This window comes from Salarias fasciatus, chromosome 3 (genome assembly GCF_902148845.1).
Source record: "Salarias fasciatus chromosome 3, fSalaFa1.1, whole genome shotgun sequence".
Classification (NCBI taxonomy): domain Eukaryota; kingdom Metazoa; phylum Chordata; class Actinopteri; order Blenniiformes; family Blenniidae; genus Salarias; species Salarias fasciatus.
Genome location: NC_043747.1, coordinates 28,712,821 through 28,719,924, shown reverse-complemented (window position 1 = coordinate 28,719,924; position 7,104 = coordinate 28,712,821).

Genomic DNA, 7,104 nt, shown 5'->3' with positions numbered 1-7,104 from the left:
CTCAAAGGGGGACTCACAAAATCAAAATTTCTGCTCATTTGCTGTTTTCTACTGGAAAATATATAATCTAATGCTCATTGCTGGAGTTGTGATCTGTGGTATTGTGAAGGTTTCAAGTTCCTGGAGGAAAGGTTTTCCATCCAGTACATATGTGAGATAACCCGGATAGAGAAGGCTACGCTTTTGCAACATTTTATATGGCTTTTATAACGCTTTTGTGACATTTATATGGATTTTATAACAATGCATTTTGTATGGGTTTTTTTAACATGCTATGTGAACTTTTTACAAAGTTCAAAGGGGGACTGAAGGGTGAAAAATACACTGGTGATACTCTGTACTGTTAAAAGAAGCTTTTGCTTGCTGATGTGTCCTGCTGGGATGGCAGTGCCTGCACGGCCTGGTACGGGTCATAATGGTACAGGTCATTATGAACCCTGCACAGGCTGCTTATTAAGGATTTGTTTTGCTTAATGCTGCTCTTCAGAAGATTCTTAGTAACTGATGTAATAGTGACCACACCTCAGAGAAGGTATAAGACAGTGATGGATGAGAACCGCTTCGGCTTTTTCACTGACAGACTCTGAACTGTGTGAATCTGCTCCCTGATTGCGCATCTTGTAATAAAAGACATCATTTCTGCTGGACTTCGGCTCCGACTGATTTCATCCTCTCCCAGACAGAGAAAAACCCTTCAATGGACAACAATGAACTTCATTTTGCACATTTTTTTAATCTGAATGATTGATTTTTAGTGTCTGACGCACTGTATCACTGCAATCTGTACATAAAAGCGTGTTTTAAAAATACCCCCCCCCCCCCCCCCAGAATTTTCCCATCTCAACAGAGAGGAAATTATGGTCTATCATGGACTCAGGATTTACCAGATGGACAAAGGACTAATATATATTGATCAAAGGTTTCAGGGACAAACAATGAAATCATTCACTCAACTTCAAAAAGAATTTAACCCACCAGCACATGACTTTTAGAAATTCTTACAACTAAGACATTTCCTACAGAAACAACAGGAGAGGGACAACATTTGAAAAGCACCACCTAAATTAGAGGAAGCACTGTGGTCATTTCAGAGGACAAGACAACAAACAGCTTTTAAACCAACAACCTGAAAGGATCGGACTTCAGGGTTTTAAACCACGTCTTTGGGACCTTCAGGACTGAATGGTTCTCTGTGAGGACTCTGTGATAGACTGGGGGTTCTCACCATGAAACACTGAGAACACGAGATCTGAAAATTGAAAATCAATCTGAGGCTCAACAGGAAGCCAAAGACGACAAGAGAGAGAACGAGGTAATGAGGGACATTCTCGGTGAACCTGTCAGTCTTCTGGCTCCAGAGTTTTGTATCATTTGAAGGTTGTTAAGAACAGCCATGTTGATAAAAGTGAAAAGCAGAATCACAGTAATCAGTTCATGATGAAATCCAAGCCTGAACGATCCGTTCCAGGTCGGACTGGGACGAGAGTTTTCTGACCTGAGAGACGCTGAGAGCTGCAGAGTGAGGAGGAGGAAGCAGACTGACCTGGAAGCGTTGCTGTGTAGATGATCAGAGAGGTCAGAGCTGAGGAGGACAGGCAGGTTAGTCAGACCTCCACCCGGCCTGACGGAGCAGACGTGGAGCAGAGAGGAGTGTGTCTCACCCAGCAGACGTCTGTCCTCCATGGTGTCCGCTCTCACAGTCAGCCTGCTGGCCGCTGTTCAACACAGTCATTGAAGCCCGCCCTCTTCCTCTGCTCTGTGGTTTCTCTCCTGAGCTGCTGAGGCCGTCTCTCAGTCTCTGTCTTCATGTGAGGACAGAGGACAGACGGGCCGTGCTGCAGGGTCCCCGGTTTGATCCCCAGCAGCCTCTGCTGGTTTTCAACCTGTTTTCAAACCCAGAAATAGAGAATCAGAAAAGCCACCAGGGTCCAGGACCCACCGAGGCCGGCGTGAGGGGGGAGGGCGGCGCTTCACGCTGCACAGGCCCTCAGGGTGTTGTGGGCCCCTCGTGGTTCACACCAACTGTTGCTTTGTGTTTCTCTCTGGGGACTCGGACCACTGATGTGGTTGATCTGGTCTCCATGGCAACATCAGCTCGCTTCTGCTCTGGTGGAGCAGAGTGACGAGGATCCAGGTGACTGAGGAGACTCTCTCATGTTGGTCTGGGGGGACGAGACGGTCACTGCTCTGAAGCCTGAAGTCCAGGAGGGAAACTCAGACCGAACTTTGTTCTTGGACTGAAGGGGTTCAACCTGGAAACGGTCTTGGAAGTGGTCCAGGTGCCGGACCGGATCATGTTAGACCTCCTTGGTCCAGTCTCCAGACTGTGACTGAAGGAACAGGATGCTCATTCTGAAAGCGACTTCCTGTCCCAGCCAGGCCTCCACCTCCGGTGGAGACAAAGGAAGCCAACGCTGAAGTGCAGAAAAGCTGTAATTATGGGACAATTCCAGCAGGGGGCGATGGTGATGGTTTAAAAAAGAGCTCGAGATGCATTAGAACCCATAAGAATCCATTGAGAAATGCTGAATTTCACAGTGAAATCATTGATTTCAGGAGTTAAAGTTCAGCATAAATCAGCCAATCACAGCTCCTCCTCTGTCCACGTGATGCAGTCATGTGACAGGCTGGACCAATCACATTACATCTGGTTCACAGTGCTCAGTATGAAGATTTCCTGTTGGAAGCTTCACGATCACAGAGGCCCTTCTAAATAAAGATTGATTTTTTTCCCCCACATTTCTCAATCTTTGATCTTTATTTAATTCTGAAATTAAAAAAAACACACAAAACAAACAGGATAAAAAACAGAAATGTTATCAAAATAAAATAAACAAAAGTTAAATCGAAATCTTTTATGGTCAATTTAAAATTTGTATTTCCAGGAATAAAGAAGTAAAACAGAAGTAAAAACAAACTTCATGTGCAGCAGTTCCCTGAATCACCAGCAGGAGGCAGAAGAGTCCACAAAGTGAGAAACCCGTTTCTCATCAGAGTCAACAGCAGGTCCAGTTTTTTAAAATCCAACATGAGAATATTTTCTAAAGTGGAGGAGAGGAGAGTCAGGAGAGACTCCAGGCTGATTCTCAGAGTGAACCTGACTCAACTTTATGTCTGGTTCTGGATCAAAGTGTCCGTCTCTGAATGATGGACAGAGTGATTCTCCTCCAGGTGAAGTCGATCGTCTCATCACAGTTTGCAGCTTTACATGGCAGAGAGACAGTTTGTCCTTCAGCTGAGATGATTTTCTGGACTGGAGCTGAGAAGAAACAGACAAAAAAAAGACATTTTAGCTTCTCGTATCACCTTAACTCTAATAATATTCACCATTTGTGATTGTAATTTGACAAAATGTGGAAAAGTTGAAAGGAATCAATCAGTATCAGTTTTTCTCATTTCTTGAAACAGAAACTAAATTCAAAGCAACATGGACAAACCTCCAAACTGTTGGCATCTGCTCACAACAGAACGGTGTTTCTCATTTATTTCATCAAACTGAAAATGTCTCAGTTCATGTCTCAGTGTCTCAGAGCATCTGTGAAAATGATCAAGAACAGTTAGCCTTCAGCTATCAGAGTTAGCATACATTTAGTACAATTTCTAAAACAGCAGATCAAGTTGATCTAACCTGGTTGATTCTCAGTCGATGAACCATGTCAGCATCTTTTCATTGCATCAGTAACCACATGACCAACAGTCTGATCAGCTGTCACAATGAGTCAAGAACAAACTGAAACTCCAGGAATACCCAGTGTTAGCAGCTCCCTGGTGAGGACGGCAGCTATTGACTGTGATCCTCCTCTGATCCTCCTCCTGGTTCCTCCTCTGATCCTCCTCCTGGTTCCTCCTCTGATCCTCCTCCTGGTTCCTCCTCTGATCCTCCTCCTGGTTCTTCCTCCCGTCTCCTCCCTGTGTGGATCTCCCTCTCCTCTCTCGTTGTGGTTCTCCTGCTGGTTCTCCTGCTGGTCCGGTTCTGCAGCAGGAACCCTGAAGGTGAGCAGCAGACTCCTGAAGGTTTGTCTCTTCAGACGGACGACTGTTGACGTTCTGGACGTTCTGTGTTCAGGCGCGGCAGCAGAACCTGAAGTCACCGACAGCGACGTCAACATCCTGCAGCGTCAGCAGCAGCCGGTCAGACGGAGCAGAGGTAGGAGCTCCAGACACACACCCAGACCTCCACCAGACCCCCACCCAGACCTCCACCAGACCTCCACCCAGACCTCCACCCAGACCCCCACCCAGACCTCCACCCAGACCCCCACCCAGACCCCCATCCAGACCTCCACCCACAGAACACACAGTCTAATACACACACAGTGTGTGTGTGTGTGTGTGTGGGAGGGGTTAAAAAGGCCCATGTCAGTCTGACTTCCTGTTTCTCACTAAAACCATCACAGTGACCACTCACTGCCTCGAGCATGTTTCGAGCATGTTTCCATGGCAACAAGGTTTTTTAGTACAAGAGGTGTTTCAGGATGTGGTGGCTTATCTTCAACACACACACACACACACACACACACACACACACTGTGTGTGCATTAGACTGTGTGTTCTGTGTTCCAGATGTGGATCCAGTGTTTTCAGAAGTCACTTTCAGACGTTTCTCAAGAAAATCGTCAAAGAGAAACGAAGCTGAGCGGAGAAGTCAGGTAAGAACTGACCCTGGTTCTCCTGTCAGTCTGACCCTGGTTCTCCTGTCAGTCTGACCCTGGTTCTCCTGTCAGTCTGACCCTGGTTCTCCTGTCAGTCTGACCCTGGTTCTCCTGTCAGTCTGACCCTGGTTCTCCTGCTTGTGGTTCTGTTGCTCCAGAGCTCAGATAAAGTGTGGACCAGTGGATCAGAGCAGAGTCTTTCCAGATGTTCCTGTCAGAGTGAATCAGCAGTAGAGTCCAGTAGAAGCAGCTCCTGTGCTTTAGTGTGTATCAGCTGCTCTCAGAGTGTTTTCACAGATGGAGCCGCCTCCTGCTGCTTCTTCCTGTTTCACAGGAAACATTCTGGTTTGAATCAAGTCTGGATTCTGGTTCTACTTTTTCTCTTCAGGATCAAACTCTGAATCAAATGTCTCAATGTTTCACTTGGTTTATTTCCTGTTGGTGTTTTCAGAGATTCCTCCAGAGCCTGACGTGGTCTACTCCTCCCTGAGGTGACCCCCCAGTCCAGACCCATCCGGACCCAGACCTCCACACTGCTGAGTTCTACTGAGTTCTGCTGAGTTCTACTGAGTTCTACTTAGTTCAGACTGGATTCTGTTGGGTTTTTAGTGATTTTCAACAGATTTTTATTGAGATTCACTGAATTAAGATGGCACTGTGTTTTTTTTCTTGGACTGTTGATATTGAGTTTTATTGAGTTTGAACAGGTGTTTATTTCGGTTTATTTAGTTTCATCAAGTCTTCATTGAATTTTATTCACTTTTCTTCTCTATCTGTCGTCTCTCTGATAAAACAGTCGCTGCTCATCTTCAACAACTAAAAAGTAGCTTTTGGTTCAGATTAATCTTCTGTTTTCTGGAGGTTTTTCACTCTTGCTGCCTCAAACTGCTGTGCTTTTAATTTCTAATGTTTTCTGACTTTATTTTCAACCAGTTTCTGTGTTTGACTGGTTTTGGCTGATTTCCATTTTTTCTATAAAGTTTCTTCACTGGTTTTGTAGGAAATCCAGATAAAAGCTGAGAAACATGTTCAGAGATCAGGAGGATTTGAACTGAAGCTTCTGTTGCTGAAGAATAAACTTTGGTCTCAGAGTCTCTGTGTGGTTTCAGACAAACATCAGATGGAAACTTTGGCTCATTTCGCTTCGGATGTGGTTAACACACACACACACACACACGCACACACTGCCACAACCACACGCTATGAACAGAGCTCAAAGTTCAATTTGAAGGTGCAATAAGCAGTGGAGTGTGAAAATACTTGGTGGGGCAAAGTGCAGTGAAGTGTGTGTGTGTGTGTGTGTGTGTGTGTGTGTGTGTGTGTGTGTGTGTGTGTGTGTGTGTGCAGTGCTGAGACTTACAACAGCAAAATAATCATCTAAACAATCATCATTAATCTCTGACTGCTGAGACTCTGAGCAGTTCTGGAGCTTTGAGCAGAAAGAAAAGAGTGAAAGGACTGAGTCTGGAAGACTTTGTGGCTTTTCGCTCCCTGTCACTGTAACAGGCTGACGGCCTGCTGTAAGTCACTGATCACAATATTCAGTGAAGCAGAGTGCAGTACTTTAGTAGACGTACATTTTAAAAACATATATTACATAACTATATGTTCAAGTGCTGCCAGTTCCAGATAATCCTGAACTCTGTGTCTTCCTACCACATGAGACACTTGTTCAAAGCTAATGTTCAGTTTTGCATCGTTTATATTCAAACCACCAAGAGCAGGCAGACATCCTGTGCTTTCAATCTAAAAACTCAGAATTTATTTTATTCTTCTGTCCTTTATCTTTCACTCATGTGTGAAAACACGAGGAGGAACCGAGTGGTCACCCCTGAACCCGGGATGTGGTCAGACCTGGAAGGCTGGGAAGGAAAAACCAAGGTGGAGATTCAGAGTTTCTCACATCCTGGTGGATTGACTCTACGAAGTCCTTTCTGCTGCCCCTAGGGGGCGCCGCAAGGTCCAGTTCAGGCAATCAATTCAGCAGCATCATCTGGTCAAATCTGCTCCAAACAAGTTGAGACTTCTTGAGGGATGTGTTCACACCTCTGGTTCAGAGTCACACAGAACTTGGAAGCCCCGCCTCCTTCCTGAAGCTACTTCCTGGTTGGGAGGAGCTTATGGAATATTTCCACCAGATTCTGATTCTATAGTTTCCAGAGGCCTCACAGTTCAAGGTTCAGGTCAGTGTCTGCTGTAGAGGTCAAATGAGAGCAACAGAGCTCCAGAGGTCAGAGGTCACAGCAGGCTTCGTGTCTCAGAGAGGCATGAAGCCTCTGATCAGGACTTCTGATGAGAAACAGGTTTCTCAGTCTGTGGACTCTTCCGCCCCCTGCTGGTGATTCAGGAGAACTGCTGCACATAAAGCTTGTTTTTTACTTCTGTTTTACTTCCTTTTTGTTCCTGGAAACACAGATTTTAAATTGATGAGAAAATATTTCCAAATGTAACA